The 21,114-nt window shown below is 47.0% G+C and overlaps 2 protein-coding genes across 5 annotated transcripts in view; one reads left to right on the forward strand and one right to left on the reverse strand.

The window, feature by feature from the left end:
* slgA (proline dehydrogenase slgA) overlaps positions 1-21,114 on the reverse strand; it is a 228,041-nt gene that overhangs the window by 144,307 nt on the left and 62,620 nt on the right. The window lies entirely within an intron of this gene.
* Positions 1-21,114, forward strand: part of LOC149325644 (carbohydrate sulfotransferase 11-like) — a 46,540-nt gene that overhangs the window by 6,203 nt on the left and 19,223 nt on the right. The window contains exon 2 of one of the 2 annotated variants that reach the window (XM_089563349.1): positions 3,809-8,383. The exons of the other annotated variant lie outside the window; for it this stretch is intronic. The gene's annotated coding sequence lies outside the window, so the exon portion shown is untranslated. Of the gene's footprint in view, positions 1-3,808; positions 8,384-21,114 lie in introns of those variants that run through there. 2 annotated transcript variants of the gene reach the window in all.

Raw genomic sequence — 21,114 nt, forward strand, 5'->3', positions numbered from 1 at the left:
GCGCTGCTGCAAGCTTTTAAGCTATGTTGAACACAACAATTTTAGGTAGCTCTGTTCCAGAAACTGTGTGAGCAGCAAATTCACGAGCCAAAAGAAATGCGCGCAACGAAACGGCGCTGACAGCTACAGCTAGCTGTAGCCAAACAAATATCAAGAACGTATGCATGTCCTTGCACGCTTCGTATACTTGAAGCCGTGAATAATGATCCTCAGAAAGCTGGGCTATTGGGCGCCGCAATCATTTTCATACAGGTGTGTATTCATGTTTCTGATCTGCGTTGCGGCAGGTACGCCGGAGAGGAGCCAGAAACGCGTTTTCGGTTCGAACACGGTAACCTGTTAGTTCATCGTGTTCTACCGGTAGCAGCATTATTTGTTATTATATTCGACGTCTGTCTACCTGCTCCATGCAAGTCTAACAAATGTGACTGAAGGCAGCGAGTTTTTCCAAGCCAGACTGCCGCGAGAAAGCTGCTCAACCAGCAAAGCGCTACAGTGAAGTCGCCGGTGGCGCCACCCCGTGCGTGTAACATATACTGCGTCAGGGAAAGAGCCCCAGCGAGCCCACTACCCCCTTCTAGCTCACTTTAACGGCGTTGTAGTTGCTGTTTACAAACCGGGCGATAGCAGACGGCCGCGGCGCAGCATTTGAGGTGCGGCGTAGGCGTGCTTTCCTCAACTGCTCGAGTTTGTTTTTGATCGTGCTCACAGGCTGACGTTGGCGCCGTTCACTCATATCTCAGGTGGAATTCGCTGCAAAACTCTCGTTGTTGCGTGCATTGATTTCAACGTGCTCGGCGACCACGATCGCACGGGCATTTCGTCTACTGCGTCACTGCTCGGAGCCGTCGGGAGACCGCCGCTGCATTCGCGCTCTTTGTTCACCAGTGATTCAATACGGCGTGCACTAGAGCGGTCGTCGGCGCATTGTGCGGACGTTTCGCGTCCTGTACGTGCAGTGTGTGTGTGCCATTCGCGCTCCCGTTTACATCGGCAGTGAAACCTCGTTGCTACCTATGCGTGTTCTTGCAACGCTCCAGCGTTCTTCACTGACGTCGGTATAACTGTCATTTTCGTTTTTCGACGATTGCGCTTGTTTGAGCGGCGGGGGCCATGACATGGGCGGAGAGCGATATTGCAAAGGAAGCAGCTGCGCTCGCTTTGCTCTTAGTATACAGAAACTTTGTTACATGCCCGTTTGAAGCGTGTAACGTTTGAAGCGTCTAGCGAGCTATTTGCCTCTGGGACGTGCCGGGGTCAAGTGTATTCGTTCATATTGTAGCGTGCAGCGCGAAATCGAACACCGGAGTACGAAAAACTGCGGTGGTCCCTCAGTGGTCCGAGCGCGCGAGCGAGAGCCAACTAACTTCTTTCTCTTCTAGTGCATGCACTACTTCTGTCTCTTAGAATGCATGTATCAATATCGTGGCCACTTCTGTGCTTTTGGTCACGCGCTATGTTTATACCGGTTTCCTGTAGCAGGTTTGCAATTGCTTTTCTAGCTGATGTCATGGTCAAGAGCGAAAAAGGCGAAGCTCTAACTGAATCTGGAGGCCTACGTTTATTGTGCCCATGTCCTGTGGTAGTGTTATTTGTCGTAAAAAGTAAGTGGTGAAATGAGGATCCGCATATGCGCTGAATTTCATTGATGCTTGTGGTGGTTATTGTGATCAGGAAAGTAAAAACCGCTAAATTTTACACAAACCACACAGAAAGACGGACAGCGCCCGTCCTGTCCATCTTTCTGTGTGGTTTGTGTAAAATTTATGCTGTTTTTACTTTCCTGAACATAATGTCACACCAACTAGCCCAGCAAAAGGGCCTGTGGTTATGTTGAAGAAAAATAATTTGATGCATTCATTACGTACAACAGATCGACTTTCATTGCCTGTATTGTCGATCACAACTAAAGTGTGCTACTATGCAGTGACATTACAAGCTAGTATTTCACCAAGTAGAGAAAAGTGGAGCATACAGCTGCAGCTCTGCACATTAAATATGAAACACAGCATTGAAATGAGGCACAACACCATGAAACTTATACTGCAGCCACTGGAGACTCCTAAACTTCTAGAAGTCTGAAAAGCTACGGTCATATATATTATGCACAATACTAGATCTGTGGATGTGAAACATATGCGATGTTGCCATGCTACAAAAGGTGGATTTACGGAGGGGGCAGTCACATTTTAAACGTATATTTTCTGAATTTTTTTAATTGAGAAAAAGGTGTTCAAAATGGTTGTCCTATGTAAAATTTCAGTCTTTTGGAGGGAAGCGACGCCCCCCCATCCATACATCCTCCCCTGCCGTCTACTATATGCACTTTGGCCCTCTCCGTTTCTGTCGCCTCTATGAATGGTTTTTGGAGTTGTGAATCAAAAGTCATTGTTGGCACGGCCACCATTACAACACGTTATGATACTACATTTTGTGTTCAGGGTCAAGAACTCAAACTTATTAGTATATTTGCCCATCTTCACTGCTGTATGAGAAAGCATTCCTTGCATGGCCAGCCGCACGAAAACATGCAATGAAGATAAGTATGGTATTCAACACCAACAAAAAAATGCTGCAGAATTTTTCTAATCCTCACTGCTGCAACAGAAGGCACTGTTGACACTGCCAGCTTCCAAAACATACACAATGGAGGCAGATTGCAACATTAAGTGACAAGAGCTGCAATAAAAGGCAGGTTGAACTCTAAGGTGGGGTGTGGTCATGCATGGCAGCATTGTACGACGCAGTACGAAGCAGTAACTGGAAGTAGCCGCCTGTCTGGCACGGGTATTTCCGCTTTATTAACTTTTCCGCTGACGAACACCAACATAGGGCACCCTAAACCGGCAAGCAGCCAAGCGCCACTCGCGCGGGGGCCTGCGCCCATGCGGTAGCACGCTCCTTCGTTGGCTTTGAAACGCGCGCGCAATCGGCGCGGCGGCGAAATGTAAACAGAAGCCCGCCGGAGTAAGATGGCGCCGAGCTTGTTTCCGGCTTCACAAAATGTCACGTGACGGCCTCTCCTCTTTTTTTCCTTCCTCCATGTATAAAGGTAGTTGCGCGAGGGAGCTTTTTACTAATGGATCAAGCGATCTCCCACTGAGCAACACAATATTCCTCACGGTGAGCATCGACAAACGTTATTTGAAAATGTGTTCGTTACAATAAGTAGTAAGTCTTGCTTTTTTATGCCGGCCAGAGCTACCTCGGTCGCCTCCGCCATTTTAGAAACGATCAGAAACTAGCCCAAGTGGACAGATGAAATCTGGCACGAATAAAAACAAGCGCCCCATGATGGCTGGGATAGTTTGGACCATACCTAAGTCTGCCACAAATATATTGCGTGTGCGAAAATATTACCGCAAAAGTAAAAATGCAAACTGCAGTTAAAAATTTCGTTGCGAACGTACAAGCGAAAGTGGTGGGTGGCACGAGAAAAACACAGCTCTGCTGCGCCGTGTAGCTCTGCTCCTTTAGGATATAATTGCAGGTTGGGACACCGCTAAAAGTACGCCTAACCCGGTCCTCACCGAGAAAGGTCAGCATTTCTGTCATGCATGTCACACCTGTCTATTCAGTGCCAGATACAGTAGGTCACAGCAGAAAATTAAGAACGCGTTTGAACCAGGAATGCGTTGAGACCTTAAGAATTTAGTACAGCGAGTGTGGTTTGTGAGGTACTGAGGGACGCCGTCGCAGGTAGCAACGATCGACCACTTGCTAAGCACTGAGCGCAGTGCCGTCTACTCAGACTTGTCACCGACTTGGGGCCGTCGCTTCGTTAAGTGGGTTTTTCCACTGCATGCAGGGACGCTGGAAACTTTTGCAACAGTAACAAGCAAACCGTCAGTGCGAAACCATGCACCAACGGCGTCGTGTTCTGGATTCCGCGACGGTGCACACCAAGCATGGTTTGCGTGGTCCTCTCGTTTAGCGGCGCCGAATGCAACAAGGATACCTCCTACTAATGCCACCTCACCGATGGACGCAATAACTTTTTCTTCTACTGGCATCTCGTCTTTAATTCAGAAAATTAAACTTTCCTTGTCAGCCGGCATCGACGAGATAAACACTAAACTACTAAAAAACACGAAATGTATCAGTGCAGTGTACCTTGAATTATTGTTTTCGCAATCACTCTCTACAGGTCTCATTCCGGAAAACTGGAAAGTTGGGAAGGTCGTTCCACTCTACAAATCAGGTGACAAAAATTCCCCTCTGAACTACCGTCCTATTTCTCTAACTAGCGTCCCCTGCAAGATCATGGAACATGTCATATACTCTCATGTAATGGACTTCTTTGACGCTAACAATTTCTTCCATCCATCCCAGCACGGTTTCCGCAAGGGGTATTCATGCGAAACACAACTAGCCATGTTCCTCAACGACTTTCATGCTGACCTGGACGCTAACCTTCAAGTTGACGCCATCTTTCTGGATTACGCTAAAGCATTTGATAAAGTTCCACATCAACGTTTAATACAAAAGCTTTCTATTCTAAACCTTCATCCTAACGTGCTAAACTGGATCAAGGCCTTCTTAAGAAATCGGTTTCAGTCAGTCGTTGTAAATAACCAGTCTTCCAACCCTCTCCCTGTAACATCCGGCGTCCCACAAGGCTCTGTTCTTGCACCCCTATTGTTTTTAATATATATTAACGATCTCCCACAGTATGTATCCTGCCAAATTCGAATGTTCGCTGACGACTGCGTAATTTACCGCCAAGTAACAAACATAACTGATGAAGAAGCCCTCCAGCAGGACCTTAACCAAACTGAACAGTGGTGCGCAGATTGGCTTATGACCCTCAACCCTAGCAAATGCAAGCTTCTTTCCATCACCCGTCGCAAAAAGAGTCATGCCTTCCAATACAAAATCGCTAATGAGTCCGTAGAATCTGTATCATCTTTCAAATACTTAGGCGTCACATTATCTAATGACCTAACATGGAATGCACATATTGCTAACGTGATATCATCGGCTAACAAAACTCTGGGATTTCTTAAACGTCACCTTCGCCTCACCTCACATCACGTTAAACTGCTCGCCTACAAGTCACTAATTAGACCGAAACTTGAATATGCATCCGCCATATGGGACCCGCATCATATTAACCTCGTAAACGACCTAGAAGCCGTTCAAAACCACGCTACAAGGTTCATTCATTCTTCTTACTCCTACGACGTCAGTGTTTCAGCCTTAAAAACCAAATCAGCACTATCGCCTCTTTCCGTTCGTCGTCGCATAGCCACGCTATCACTGTACCACAAGTTCTTTTACTCATCACTTAACCGTGCCCCTTATATCACGCCAGCATCATACATTTCTCACCGCACTAGCCACACGCTTCAAGTTTTTCGCCCACGTGCCCGAACTGTTACTTTTTCAGCCTCCTTCTTCCCACGTGCAGCTAAAGATTGGAACGGCCTTCCCCAGCATATCGTCGACATCACCTGTCCTTCATCATTTGCAAGCAATCTAAACAACATTTTTTGTTCATGATCACATGTCTTGTACCTTTTCTGCTAATCCCACCCCTTATGTAATACCCCGCGAGGGGTCTTTAAGGTAATAAAATGAAATGAAATGAAATGAATGTGACCATCAAGTTTTTAAAACTTACGCTGTTTTGTCACGGTCCAGTAATTTTTACTTTTTGTAACGACTGTACGACTTTCTTCTGCAAAGACGTGCAGCACTTAAAAGACTGCCACTCATACTGCTACATGAGCGGCTAGTTAAACAAAAAAAGGAAAAATGTCAGTCGATTCGGGTACTTGGGCCTGAGGCGGATATGTGCGATAGCAAGACGTCCATTTTCGGTTACTAGGTGGTACCACCTAACAACTTGCTGCCTTCAGCTCCATTCGAATCGCGTTCTCCTCTTAACCGCATTCCGCTCAGGGGCGGTGGCGGGCACCCGGTGGTAAACACGGTGGTCCGGTTGCATGCGGGGAAGGCCTATCTCAGTGTTGACCGCAAAGGGATATGTCACCGATTAAGAACTGAAACTACGTACGCAGAAATGAAAAAGAACCGCGTACCGAAAAAAAGTTCGCCGAATTTTCGAGAGATAAAAACCGACCTGTCCTCTGATAAGACCTGCTTCGAGCAGACCACCAGCTGCGCGAGTGAAGGAGCGTGGTGGCTCCACTCGAAAAGAAGCCACGCGGCATTGCTCTGTTCGAAGCCGAACCTCGGCTTCAGCGCAGCGAGTGCTTGGCCCACAAGACGGAGGGTCCGCTACAACTGGAATCTTCGAGGAAAGTGGAGAAGAACTGCAGACTGGGCTAGTTGGTGTAGATTCATAGTGATGGTTCAACAGCGCAAACACACGCAGACCAAAAAGGAGACAAGACACATACACATGTCTCCTTCTTGGTCTGAGTGTGTTTGCGCTGTTGAACCATCACTATGAAGGAAAATGGGAATGACCACCTGGTGGTGTGCATCGCACACCCCACACGGGCGCCGCCTTGTGCGTTTCGCCGCGGTAGAGGGTTCGAACGCCTACAGCGAGTGAAATTGGCGGGGCACTTGAGGGTATTTCTGCTCTCTCGATTACCGCGCCTTTATATTTACATCAGTCTAGGCGCATTACACCGCGTAGTACACGACATTTAAACGTGCCTAAGGACGTAGCCGGAGAGAGCAGCGTTCACACTCTGCCGCGCATAGAAATGGAAACGGCTCGGTGCCCAAAGACAGCGTCAAGAAAGTGCACCGTTGGTTGTGTCGGCAGTTCCGCACAAGAACGCCAGCGTGGCCTTTATTCGTGCCCCAATAAAACTTGCGTTGGGCCTAGTTGGTACACGATGTACCACTCGAAAAGCTAAGCTAATGGAACATGTTGTTTACACTAATATTATCAGCTATCTTGAGCACCACAACATCATATTCAAATACCAGCATGGATTTCGAAGGGGTTTCTCATGTGACACTCAACTTTCCGGCTTCACTTACGACCTCTTTTCATCAATAGACGCAGGCAAACAAGTCGATGCGCTATTCCTTGACTTTTCTAAAGCATTTGACCGGGTCCCCCATTACAGACTTTTGCTCAAACTAACCCACTTGAACATTCATTCCGATGTTATTGCCTGGGTTAAAGCTTTTCTTGCATGCCGATCTCAGTTCATTTCTGTCAATAATCATCTTTCGTCCTCCTCACCCGTTTCGGCCGGTGTTCCCCAGGGTAGCGTTTTGGGTCCTTTACTTTTTCTAATCTTCATAAATGACTTACCCGCCTGCGTATCATCCAAAATCAGATTATTCGCTGATGATTGTGTTATATACCGTAGCATTTCTAACGACTCTGACCGCCAATCTTTGCAAACTGATTTAGATTCCATTAGTATGTGGTGTTCTTCTTGGTTAATGACCCTTAATTCCTCTAAAACTAAACTTGTCTCTTTCACTCGCAAGTCTTGTCGCATCCCAACATCTTACACTCTCCTTAATAACCCGGTTGAACTTTCTACTTCCTACAAGTATTTGGGACTACACCTTCAGTCTAATTTAACATGGAATTACCATCTTAGCCATATTCTTGCAGCTGCTAACCGCTCTCTGGGTCTTCTAAAACGTAACCTTAAACAAGCGCCTTTCCACCTGAAAAAACTAGCATATGTTACCTTAATACGGCCTAAAATCGAATATGCGTCGGCCATCTGGGACCCGGATCAAGCATACCTTATTGATGACTTGGAATCTTTGCAAAACTGTGCCGTTAGATTCATCTTTTCTGATTATTCTCGTCATTCTAGCGTCACCGCACTAAAGGCTCGCGCCGAACTTGATACGTTATCTCATCGCCGCAAACTATCACGCTTGACCCTTTTCCATAAACTTTACCATCATGTTCTGCTCCATGACGATTTTTTTCAATCACCTGAATCTTTTTTTCCACGTCGCGACCACCCGCTGAAAGTTAAACGCATATCATGCCACACTTCTTCGTTTGCTAACTCTTTCATACCACGTACTATAGTCGACTGGAATAATCTTCCATCACACATCGCTTCTGAACGGGATCTTAATAAGTTTCAGGACCTTCTTACCCAAATGTCTGTTTAGTTTCACTAATTGATTGTACCACATGCTGCATTCAGCTTTTTTGTTATTTTGTTTTGTTCCTGCGGTTGTTATGCCTCTAAAACACTATCTGTTCTTTTCTTCGTGTAAATTACAATGTATACAACAGGTTTTTGTTTATTTCTTTTGTTTTCTACATGTGCTTTCTGTTCTTATGTATTGCACATTGGCGCTTGCTCAATATTATTTTGCGTTGTGTGTCATTGCTCCCCCCTATGTAATACCCTCGATTGAGGGCCTTTAGGGGTTTATTGAATAAATAAATAAATAAATGTGACCGGTACGCCAAGTATGAGAGGGACGAGTGAACGCGAAGCGTTCAGGCCTGTGGTGGTGCCATATCTGCATAAGGTGTCTCATCACCTACATACATACATACATACATGTTTTATTCTCCACAAAGAAGTGGAAGGAGGCGGAGGGAAAAGCCGTACATTTGCGGCTTGAAAAATCCTCCGCCCCCTTACAGTGTATACAGCAGCAGAGTGGGGCAATAAACAGTCGAACAATAAACAGTCGAACATAAACAATTGAACATAAGGATAGATCTGTGCGTTCATTCACACAAAAAAAGAAAAGTATGAGTAGCAAAATATTTGTACATGTTTGGAAGAGACATATTGGATACATCAGCGGCTTCTTTTTCTGCAGCATTCAGTAATCGCGGAAGATTATACCGGAGTGTTTGTTGTCCATAGGCAGTGCGACATTTTGGAATTTTCCATCGTTCTGTAGTTCTGGTGCTGTAGGTGGGATAATTGGGCCTTAATTCTGCCATTTCAGTAAAAACTGTACTCTTTCGTTGGACGCTTAAACGGTACTGCCTGCATAATTTGTATTCGTATATATTTCTTACTTTTAACAAATTAAGCGAAGCAAAGATATGTGAAGAAGGTGCTGTCTATTCAACGTTTTCAATTATTCGTACTATTTTTTTCTGTAGCCTTTCAAGCTTCAACAGATTAGTTTTCGTTGTTGTTCCCCAGACTAAATGAGAGCAGACAAAGAGAGCGTTATAGACCATTAGTTTAACTTTTTTCGGAAGAGTATAGCGGTTGCGATTTAAAATTCCAGTTATGCAGCTCAGTTTGCTGATTATACTATTTACATGATTATTCCATTGTAAAGTTGAATTAAAATATACCCCTAACACCTTGACAGTATCTACCACATCAATGGCTGCGGATCTAAACATTACGGTTCCTTGTAACGAAATTTGTTTACTTTTTGGTCGAAAAATTACCACCTTTGTTTTGTTTGCGTTAAGTTTTAAATTATTGCTGGAAGTCCACGAGTCCAATTTGCACAGAACATTATTTGCTTTAGTAATTCCTTCAGCTTCAGAACGCGATGGCACCAAAGCACTCGTATCGTCGGCGTATATAACGAACTTGGTATCTGAGCAGATGTGTACAATATCATTAATGTACAAATTAAATAGGACAGGGCCTAAAATGCTACCCTGTGGGACTCCTGAAATTATTTTTTTGCTCTGAGAAATGAGACCATTTATGTCGACATATTGAAATCTATTTGATAGGTAACTTTTGAGCAGAGCCAAAACATGTCCCCGTATACCATAATGATGCAATTTTTCAAAAAGGATAGTGTGACTAATATTTATTTAACAATACTGTCAACCCTCGTGTGAGGGTCCTTACAGAGAGGGTATAAAAATTTCATAGAAAAACAGCACTATTCACAAGCATTGAATACATCAGCATGACACGGTACATCATTCAGTCAAGCATCAAATGGTACTTTCAAGCAGGTGGTTATCCAGAGATCGTTCGAATGCATGCACATCACTCTGTTCCACAACACTCATTGGCAAATCATTCCACATTTCAAGTGCATGAGGGAAGAAGGAATGTTATAAAGTTTCACTACGGGCGTTGTAAGGCTGAATTATCCGACCATGATTTGTTCTAGAACTGCGTTTGCCTGGTGCTTGTATGTATGTTTCCTTCTGAATATTTATCTGTCCTTGGAGCATCTGGAACAATAACTTCAGCCGATTTTTTTGTCGTCGTGTTTCTAATAAATCCAGGTTACAGGAAGAGAGCATATCCGCAACTGAGTCTGTCCTTCGATATCGGCAGCAAATAAAGCGTACTGCGTACCTCTGAACTCTAATTGTTTCTTTAAATAATTCTGTTTAGGACTCCATACTACTGACGCATACTCAAGGACTGGCCTCACAAAAGCTTTATATGCAATTAGTCTTACATCCCGTGTAGCATGCTCCAATTTTTTTCTCAAAAGATATAACTTCTGGTATGCTTTAGAACAAACCTCTTCTATATGTGTGCCCCAATTTAAGTTTTGTGTTATTGTCATTCCTAGGTACTTAAACTGAGTTACATTTACCAAACATTTGTCACCAATGACATATGGGAACAAAAGAACAGACTTCTTCGTTGTAATGTGCGTGTATGTTGATTTCGAATAATTTATTTCCATGTTCCATTTTTTGCACCATTCGCTTAAAGCCTGTAAAGAGTTGTTAATTCTAAGCTGGTCGTCCTTGTTTCTAACTTTGGAATAAATTAAACAGTCATCTGCAAATAGCTTTAGTCGTACATTTGGTTCCAGGACAGCAGAGATATCATTAATATAGACTAAAAATAACAATGGTCCCAGAACAGAACCCTGTGGAACTCCTGAAAGCACTGCTAGTGGGCTGGACACATGACCATCCACTTTGACCACTTGGTTACGATTTGTTAAATAAGCTTTAATCCATTTCACAATATTCAAATTAATTCCAGCTCTTTCCAGTTTAAAAACTAACTTATTGTGCGGCACTTTGTCAAAAGCTTTGGCAAAGTCTACAGCGATTACGTCAATCTGCTGCTTCCCATCAATCGTCATTGCAAAATCATGAATTGTCTCTACAAGTTGTGTAGTGGTGGAAAGGCCTGCTCTGAGTCCGTGTTGGTGAGGGTAAAGTAAACCGCTTGTTTCTAGGTGATGAAAGATGTGCTTCGCTATAATATTGTTACGTGGCAGGAGGCGTTCACAGCCCGCAGAACACTGGTGCACTCACACTGAACAGAACACAAGCACAGGGCGCACCGGACGTCAAGACACAGGCCACTGCACAGGATTCAGAGCCCGAGCACGCGCCAAGCGCCCTCTCACTTCGTCTGCCTCATCGTCTCTGAGTCGACCCGTAGCATGACCCCCGGGCGTGAAAGCACCGTCGCGGTGCGGCTCAGCGAGTGTCAGAAGAGGGTAGGTGGTAGGGCTTAAGGCGCGACACGTGCACAATATCGGAGGGTGGAGGGAATTGCACTCGGGGAAGGCAGGCTCAATCTCGTATGTGACGGCTGTGACTTGGCGCAGCACGCGATACGGGCCCACATATCGAGAAAGAAGCTTTTCCGAGAGCCCTACACGGCGAGAAGGCACCCAGAGCAATACAAGGGACCCAGGCAAGAAGGCACTGTCCAGGTGGCGGCGGTTATAGTGCTCTTGCTGAGAAGCTTGGGAGGCTTGCAAGCGGGAACGGGCGACTTGGCGAGCATGGTCAGCATGGGCAATGGCTTCACGGGCGTATTCAGAATGTGCGGGAGGAGACGTTCGATACAATGTATCAAGCGGCAGTTGAGGCTCACGGCCGTACAAGAGGTAAAACGGAGAGTATCCGGCAGTGTCGTGGCGGGAGGAGTTATATGCAAATGTAACGTATGGGAGTGCGACGTCCCAGTCTCGGTGATCAGAGGAGACGTACATGGCGAGCATGTCGGTGAGCGTCCGATTGAGTCGCTCAGTGAGGCCATTAGTTTGGGGGTGGTAAGCGGTCGTCAACTTGTGCTTAGTTGAGCACGCGCGAAGAATGTCGTTTACCACTGCGGAAAGGAAGGTGCGGCCACGGTCAGTGAGCAGTTGGTGGGGTGCTCCATGATGAAGAATGACGTCCTGAAGAAGAAAGTCGGCGACATCAGCGGCAGTACTCGTGGGGAGCGCACGCGTTATCGCGTACCGGGTGGCATAATCTGTGGCGACTGCAACCCATCTGTTCCCAGAAGTGGACTCAGGAAATGGGCCGAGAAGGTCCAAGCCGATACGGTAGAACGGCTCCGGAGGGATGTCAATGGGCTGAAGAAAGCCAGCGGGAGCAGACGCAGGGCGCTTGCGACGCTGACACTCATCGCAAGCACCAACGTAACGGCGCACTGAGCGGTAGAGGCCAGGCCAGAAGAACCGACGGCGGATGCGGTCGTACTTGCGAGTAACGCCTAGATGGCCAGCAGTCGGGAGGTCATGAAGTTCGTGGAGAACGACTGTTTGTAAGTGCTTCGGGACGACGAGGAGAAGGTCAGGACCAGTTGGTTGAAGATTCCGGCGGTATAAAATACCATCAACGAGAGCAAAGCGGTTCAGTGAAGGGTCGGTTGGGGCGGACGTTAGGCGATCGATGATGGAGAGAAGCTCCGCATCCCGACGCTGTTCTTCGCCGATAGTTGTAAACGGAGTTACAGAGAACAGGTCAATGGTGCTTGCGCTCGTCACAGTATTAGAGTGGGCAACAGGGTAACGAGAGAGACAGTCGGCATCTTTGTGCAACCGGCCAGACTTGTAGATCACAGCGTAGTCATATTCTTGGAGTCGTAGCGCCCAACGACCGAGGCGACCGATAGGATCCTTCAGAGAAGAAAGCCAGCACAGTGCGTGATGATCTGTCACAACTGTGAATGGCCTGCCATATAGGTAGGGACGAAATTTACCAACAGCCCAGACGAGGGCCAAGCAGTACTTTGATTTGGGCTAGTTGGTTCATATCTTGAAAATTCGGACGGCGCGAAAACAACAAAGACAAAGGAGACACGAACACCACAGGACGGGCGCCAACTTGCAACTGAAGTTTATTGCACCAGACCCCTACATTTTATGCATCACCCCAGCCATATCTCGCAAGCCTATCACACATCAAAACGAAATTGCCATCAAAAGTCCTAACACCGGAAGTAGGCGCAACTATTACAAACAGATATGCATTCTGCACTATACACATGATAACATTTTCCTTATTTTATAAGTCTCAAGATTAGAAGAGCGCGCAACCCACATGAAAGCAAATCATTCTGAAAAGAAATACAAACGCTTGAACAAGGCAACCAGAGCACAAACTCAACAATCCTGATTTAACACAAATTGCGATAATGAAAGAATGACCAACAACAAACGCGGAAAATTTTTGGTGGACATGAAAACGTAAACCTTCAGGGAAACCTCCCAGCGTCAATGAACTATTTCTAGCGTCAAAATCATTGAGAAAACCTCCCAGCGTCAAAGATAAAACGTAAAATCTAAAGACAGCCTTCGAGAAAAGCCACCTCAGCGTCACTAATTGAAATTGAAGGCCTACTCACGCATGCGCTTCCGGCTTTCTTAATAAAAAATGCCTCCACTACTTCCCGCTCAAATCTGTCTTTACCGCTCTTCAAAAAAACTGTTTTGCTCAAATCCGGACTACACCCTTTGCAAGTCTTGCAGTGGTCAGCAAGGAAACTTCCATGTTGTTGGCGCACATTCCGCATGTGTTCGCTGGCCCGTTCATTAAAACATCGACCGGTTTGCCCTATGTACACAAGACCACAGCTTAGAGGAATCTGATATACCACTTGTGATCTGCATTTCGTGAACTGTTTTTGATGTTTAATAGGGCAAACCGGTCGTTTCTTCTCAGGTTTTGACATAGTGCAAATCTTTGACAACTTTGATGGGGCCGAAAACACAACCTGCACCTGATGTTTGCTTGCGACTTTTTTAATGCCATGGGAAACCTTATGCATGTAGGGAATCACAGGGACCGATTTTTTTCCTGCTTCTAGAAGTTTTTCATCCCGAGGCCGCTTCAATCTCTGAACTAACATTTCAGAAACAGCCAAAATCAAATGGGGCGGGTAACCGGCTTCATGTAACCTCTGAATTTGGGCAGCAAAGCTCAATGACATCCTGTGATGGCACGACTTTCTTAAAGCGCTCAGAAGGGAATTAACGATTATTGCTCTTTTTACGAGTTTTGAATGAGCACTATCAAACGGCAACAGCCCTTTCTTTGATCTGGGATTGTATGCCCAGCATAGGTGATCCTTCATGAAAACCAAACTAACGTCTAAAAACTGCAGTTCACGATTCACTGGTAACTCCCACGTGAACTTGAGGCCCTGGCTGTTATTGGTGAAGACTGATAACACACTTTCTGCCGCCGAAGCTAGATCGGACTCATGAACATTCTTCATGATAACCAAAAAATCGTCCACATATCTAAAAATGGATACTACACGTGGGTCTATAAGATGACTTTTAATTTGGTTCCCAACAGCTGACAAGAAAATATCACAGAGTACAGGTGCCACTGAAGACCCTATGCATACACCTTTTTTCTGGACAAAGAAGCTACCTTCAAATGAAATGGCGGTCGAGCCTAAGTAAAATTCTAATAAGGCTACAAAACTGTCACTGCTAATCCCAGCTGCATTTTGAAATTGAACTTCACCTGTTGTGATGATCTTTTCTCTGACCGCGCTTAGGAGTCCATGATGAGGAACAGAGTAGTATAAATCTTCAATATCAATGGAGAAACCAGTGTATTCGAGGGAGGGCAAAACGTTCAGTTGCTGCACGACGTACGAAGAACTGCGAACCATGAAAGGATCATCTTCCACCAAAGAACCGAGGTGCTTCTGAAGGTAGCGACTGACAACGCACTGCCATGTTCCTTTTTCCGATACGATGGATCTTAGTGGCATTCCAGGTTTGTGGGTTTTTACCGTGAAGAATATTTCGAGGAAGCCCCTCTCTTCATCTTTTGCTCGCTTCTTGATGGCATCCAGGTGCAAGTCATCCAAGATTTTGAGTGCTTGTCGTTTTCTGGTTCGTGCGTTGAACTTGACCAGTTTGAAGTTTTTGTTGATGGCTGCAACCGCCTTTTGTTGGAACAAATCCACGGGTAGGACTGCAAAGCCACCATCTTTGTCTGCTTGGAGCGCCAGGAGACCTTTTTCATTGAGGGCACTGGACACCTTTTGAAGAGGCGGGTTTTTCGGGGGGTTAGCCCCGACGCACCTCGTCAGGCAGGCGACACCGTCATCTATAATCCTCTCTTTTCCACGCTCCGTCGCATGGCCGGCCACCCTTCTAACCATGCCCAGCAACTCCTGCCGCTTGGCATGAACCGGGAAGCAGAACTTTGGGCCTTTCTCCAAGACTTCTTTCACTTTTTCTGGAAGAACCGCATCTCCGAGGACGACAAGCTTACTGGGGCGAACGCAGGAAGGTTCCTTATGCTGGCGAAGCAGGCTCGTCACCGCACGTTGCCAGAGAAACTCTGTAGTCCTTGCCGACAACCTTTTCAATTCTTCTAGCCGCCGGTGCTCTTTTGTCGGGTCTCTTCCGAGAAAAACAAGGACACGTACCCAATCCTGGAACATGCGCACCTGCCTCCAGTACTCAGACTTGAGAATCTTGCAAATGCGCCTGATGTGGCCCCAAGATGGCTGCAGAACACCGACAAGGGCCTGCACCTCAAATGGAACGATTTTTCGCTTCAAGCAGAAGGAAAGCACCCGAGACTGGCAAGTAGATACGGCAATAAGGTTGGTACACGTAATGACGGGGTCGGTACAGAAACTTGAATAGAGGAAAGGGCCCAATGCAGAAGAAATATGCTCAAGAAGTACTTTGATTTGGGCTAGTTGGTTCATATCTTGAAAATTCGGACGGCGCGAAAACAACAAAGACAAAGGAGACACGAACACCACAGGACGGGCGCCAACTTGCAACTGAAGTTTATTGCACCAGACCCCTACATTTTATGCATCACCCCAGCCATATCTCGCAAGCCTATCACACATCAAAACGAAATTGCCATCAAAAGTCCTAACACCGGAAGTAGGCACAACTATTACAAACAGATATGCATTCTGCACTATACACATGATAACATTTTCCTTATTTTATAAGTCTCAAGATTAGAAGAGCGCGCAACCCACATGAAAGCAAATCAGAATGATTTGCTTTCATGTGGGTTGCGCGCTCTTCTTATAGACCCACGTGTAGTATCCATTTTTAGATATGTGGACGATTTTTTGGTTATCATGAAGAATGTTCATGAGTCCGATCTAGCTTCGGCGGCAGAAAGTGTGTTATCAGTCTTCACCAATAACAGCCAGGGCCTCAAGTTCACGTGGGAGTTACCAGTGAATCGTGAACTGCAGTTTTTAGACGTTAGTTTGGTTTTCATGAAGGATCACCTATGCTGGGCATACAATCCCAGATCAAAGAAAGGGCTGTTGCCGTTTGATAGTGCTCATTCAAAACTCGTAAAAAGAGCAATAATCGTTAATTCCCTTCTGAGCGCTTTAAGAAAGTCGTGCCATCACAGGATGTCATTGAGCTTTGCTGCCCAAATTCAGAGGTTACATGAAGCCGGTTACCCGCCCCATTTGATTTTGGCTGTTTCTGAAATGTTAGTTCAGAGATTGAAGCGGCCTCGGGATGAAAAACTTCTAGAAGCAGGAAAAAAATCGGTCCCTGTGATTCCCTACATGCATAAGGTTTCCCATGGCATTAAAAAAGTCGCAAGCAAACATCAGGTGCAGGTTGTGTTTTCGGCCCCATCAAAGTTGTCAAAGATTTGCACTATGTCAAAACCTGAGAAGAAACGACCGGTTTGCCCTATTAAACATCAAAAACAGTTCACGAAATGCAGATCACAAGTGGTATATCAGATTCCTCTAAGCTGTGGTCTTGTGTACATAGGGCAAACCGGTCGATGTTTTAATGAACGGGCCAGCGAACACATGCGGAATGTGCGCCAACAACATGGAAGTTTCCTTGCTGACCACTGCAAGACTTGCAAAGGGTGTAGTCCGGATTTGAGCAAAACAGTTTTTTTGAAGAGCGGTAAAGACAGATTTGAGCGGGAAGTAGTGGAGGCATTTTTTATTAAGAAAGCCGGAAGCGCATGCGTGAGTAGGCCTTCAATTTCAATTAGTGACGCTGAGGTGGCTTTTCTCGAAGGCTGTCTTTAGATTTTACGTTTTATCTTTGACGCTGGGAGGTTTTCTCAATGATTTTGACGCTAGAAATAGTTCATTGACGCTGGGAGGTTTCCCTGAAGGTTTACGTTTTCATGTCCACCAAAAATTTTCCGCGTTTGTTGTTGGTCATTCTTTCATTATCGCAATTTGTGTTAAATCAGGATTGTTGAGTTTGTGCTCTGGTTGCCTTGTTCAAGCGTTTGTATTTCTTTTCAGAATGATTTGCTTTCATGTGGGTTGCGCGCTCTTCTAATCTTGAGACTTATAAAATAAGGAAAATGTTATCATGTGTATAGTGCAGAATGCATATCTGTTTGTAATAGTTGCGCCTACTTCCGGTGTTAGGACTTTTGATGGCAATTTCGTTTTGATGTGTGATAGGCTTGCGAGATATGGCTGGGGTGATGCATAAAATGTAGGGGTCTGGCGCAATAAACTTCAGTTGCAAGTTGGCGCCCGTCCTGTGGTGTTCGTGTCTCCTTTGTCTTTGTTGTTTTCGCGCCGTCCGAATTTTCAAGAGGGCCAAGCACTCTCTTTCGGTAATGGAGTAGTTCTTCTCGGAAGGGGATAGGAGACGGCTAGCATAGGCAATTACACGATGTGTGCCGCATTGACGCTGGGAAAGGATTGCACCGATGCCATGGCCACTAGCATCAGTACGGACTTCCGTAGGAGCGGACACATCGAAATGTGCCAAGACCGGTGCAGTGGTAAGCTTTCTTATAAGGTGGGCAAAGGCTTGGTCTTGGGAGGACCCCCAGGAAAAACTGACATCCTTTTTAAGAAGATCGGTGAGCGGCTGAGCAATGTCGGCAAAATCTTGAATGAATCTACGAAAGTAAGAACAAAGGCCCAAAAAACTTCGGACGTCATTGCTCGAACGGGGTACTGGGAAGTCTTTTACTGCTCGGATCTTGTCTGGATCGGGACGAACCCCCGTAGCATCGACGACATGGCCTAATATATTCAGCTGGCGACGCGCGAAACGGCATTTTGAAGAGTTGAGCTGCAGCCCGGCATGGCGAAAGAGGGAAAGAACTTGTGAAAGGTGGCCCATGTGGGACGAAAACGAGGGCGAAAACACAATTACATCGTCTAAATAGCACAGGCAAGTGGACCACTTAAATCCTTGCAGCAAGGAGTCCATCATGCGCTCGAAAGTGGCTGGGGCGTTACATAAGCCGAAAGGCATAACCTTAAACTGATATAAGCCATCAGGAGTAACAAACGCAGTCTTCTCCCGGTCCTGGTCATCCACAGCAATTTGCCAATAGCCAGATCGGAGGTCTATGGAGGAGAAGAATTTGGCTCCGTAGAGGCAGTCTAAGGCATCGTCGATGCGAGGAAGCGGATAGACATCTTTTTTAGTGATCTTATTCAAGTGACGGTAATCCACAGAAAAGCGCCACGAGCCATCTTTCTTCTTGACCAAGATGACGGGCGAAGCCCAAGGACTGTGAGAGGGCTCAATGATGTTCTTCTCCAGCATTTTTGTCACTTCCGCCTGGATTACCTGTCGTTCGGCATGGGAGACCCGGTATGGTCGGCGGCGGATAGGAGGAGCATCGCCGGTGTCGATGCGGTGCGTAACGGTAAGAGCTTGGCTGAGGGCACTGTTATGGAGGTCGAAGATGTCGGAATAGGACTTGAGAAGCGCACGCAGCTGAGAAGATTGGGCAGGGAGCAAATCGGAGGGCATCATTGCCGTGATCGCGTCAGTCGAAGTGGGATCGTGAGCAGGGTCTGCAGGAGCTGATGCATGGGCAGTGTCCAATGGGGCAACTTGGCAGGAGCCAATAGGTGCGAACGTTGCCACGCATATGCCAGGTGGAAGGACTTGGGCTGAATAGCTGAAATTGATTAACGGAAGTGACACACTGTTTCCCCTGATTGTAGCGACAGTATGGGGCAGTGCAACGTTGCGGTGCAGCAAGACATCTGAAATAGGGGCGACTAAGTAGTCACCATCGGCGACTGCTGAGGTAGGACGTAGGGTAACGAATAAGGCGGCTAGGGAGGGCAGAGAAACTTGGTTGGGCGAATACAGTCTGGGACAAGGCAAGGGTTCAGGATCGATGGCTGGGAGATCGAGGTGTAGGATGCCGTGCGAGCAGTCTATCAGGGCGGAGTGTTCTGATAGGAAATCGAGGCCGAGGATGAGGTCATGAGCACAAGGGGTCAAAACATTGAACTGCACCGGAAGGTCATGGCCAGCAACACTAACGCGTGCAGTGCAGAGTCCGTCAACACTAACTGTTCCGCCGTCCGCGACACGCACTCGAGACCGAGCTGGCGTGAGAACTTTACGTAAACGACGACGAAGTTGTGCACTCATGACAGAGATATGCGCTCCAGTGTCGACAAGCGCACGCACGGGAACACCATCAACACAAACGTCTAGTTGGTTCAAGTGGGAGGTCTGTAGAGGATTTGTGGGCCTGGTCGTGGATGCAGCGTCACCTCCGGGAGCTGCATCAGCTAGTTTTCCAAGTCAGAGCAGTCGTATGAGGCTGCAGCCGAGGATCGAAGGGACTGCGGGGATCGGAAACGACGGCCTCGTGGAGATGGAGAGCGGGAAGAACGACGTGGTCGGGAGCTGGTGAGATCGTTAGCCGAATCTGATTGGTCATGAGGTGGTCGGGGCGGAAAACGGCGGGGAATATCTGAACGGTTGTCGTAGGAGAGCTCGGTGCGAGGAGTTGGAAACCATCTATTGCGGCAGTGCCGGGAAATGTGGCCGACACAGGAACAATTGAAACATATGGGGCGATCATCAGGCGTGCGCCACTCTGCTGGATTTCGGTAGCGACGAAAGTTCGGAGCCCTGGGACGGTAAGCATGCCTGGTTGGAGGCCGGACGCTAGAGTTCCCGATGGAACAGACGGCAGGTGAGAGATTCAAATTTGCGAGTTCCTCTCGTACGACGGCTTGAATAAGGGACACATCGGGCAAGGGGTGACTGGGGATGGTAGGTTGGAGGGCCGCAGGTGCACAGGCCTCCATTTCGCGGCGAACGATCCGGGTGACTGTGTCGTTGATGTTGAGAGGCGAAGTGGGAGGTGGGCTAGTTGGCGGCTGCTGCAAAACACACGAAGATGTGGTGGCCGTATGGGGAAGTCTTTGAAATTGTGGAAATATGCGCCGGCTCTTTACTTGCTCGAAGAGACGGCACTCCTTAATAAGGGCATCCACGGTATCACTGCCTTTGCAGAGAAGTAAATGAAAAGCGTCGTCCGCGATCCCCTTTAGGATGTGGCCCACCTTTTTCGATTCCGACATGGAGTTGTCAACCTGGTGACATAAGGCAAGGACGTCTTGAATATACGTGATGTAACTTTCACAGGTGGACTGAGCACGCGAGTCAAGATGTTTTTGGGCTGCGAGCTTCGAAGCATCTGGAGGTCCGAAGAGAGCGCGAAGCTTTTCTTTAAAGGTGTCCCAACTCGTTAACTCGTCCTCATGGGTTTCGTACCATTGCCTCGCTGTGCCAGACAAATAGAAAATGACGTTGGCCAGCATGACGGTGGGGTCCCACCTGTTATGGGCGCTGACGCGTTCATACATCAAGATCCATCTGTCGACGTTTTCAGTTGAGGCACCGGAGAAGATGTCGGGGTCACGGGGATGAGCCATGACCATGAACGTAGTGGCAGTGGGACTTGGCGAGTCGCCGGGCTGCGTCATTGTAGCGGTCCCGGTGTAGCGACCGCTGCGAAGCTCCGTGATGGAATAGGCCAGAACGAGAGGAAGGGGAAAGTCCTCACCTCCACCAAGATGTTACGTGGCAGGAGGCGTTCACAGCCCGTAGAACACTGGTGCACTCACACTGAACAGAACACAAGCACAGGGCGCACCGGACGTCAAGACACAGGCCACTGCACAGGATTCAGAGCCCGAGCACGCGCCAAGCGCCCTCTCACTTCGTCTGCCTCATCGTCTCTGAGTCGACCCGTAGCAATATGTTCCA

This window comes from Amblyomma mixtum, chromosome 10, assembly GCF_055824585.1.
Source record: "Amblyomma mixtum isolate Tamu chromosome 10, ASM5582458v1, whole genome shotgun sequence".
In the NCBI taxonomy this organism is placed as follows: Eukaryota; Metazoa; Arthropoda; class Arachnida; order Ixodida; family Ixodidae; genus Amblyomma; species Amblyomma mixtum.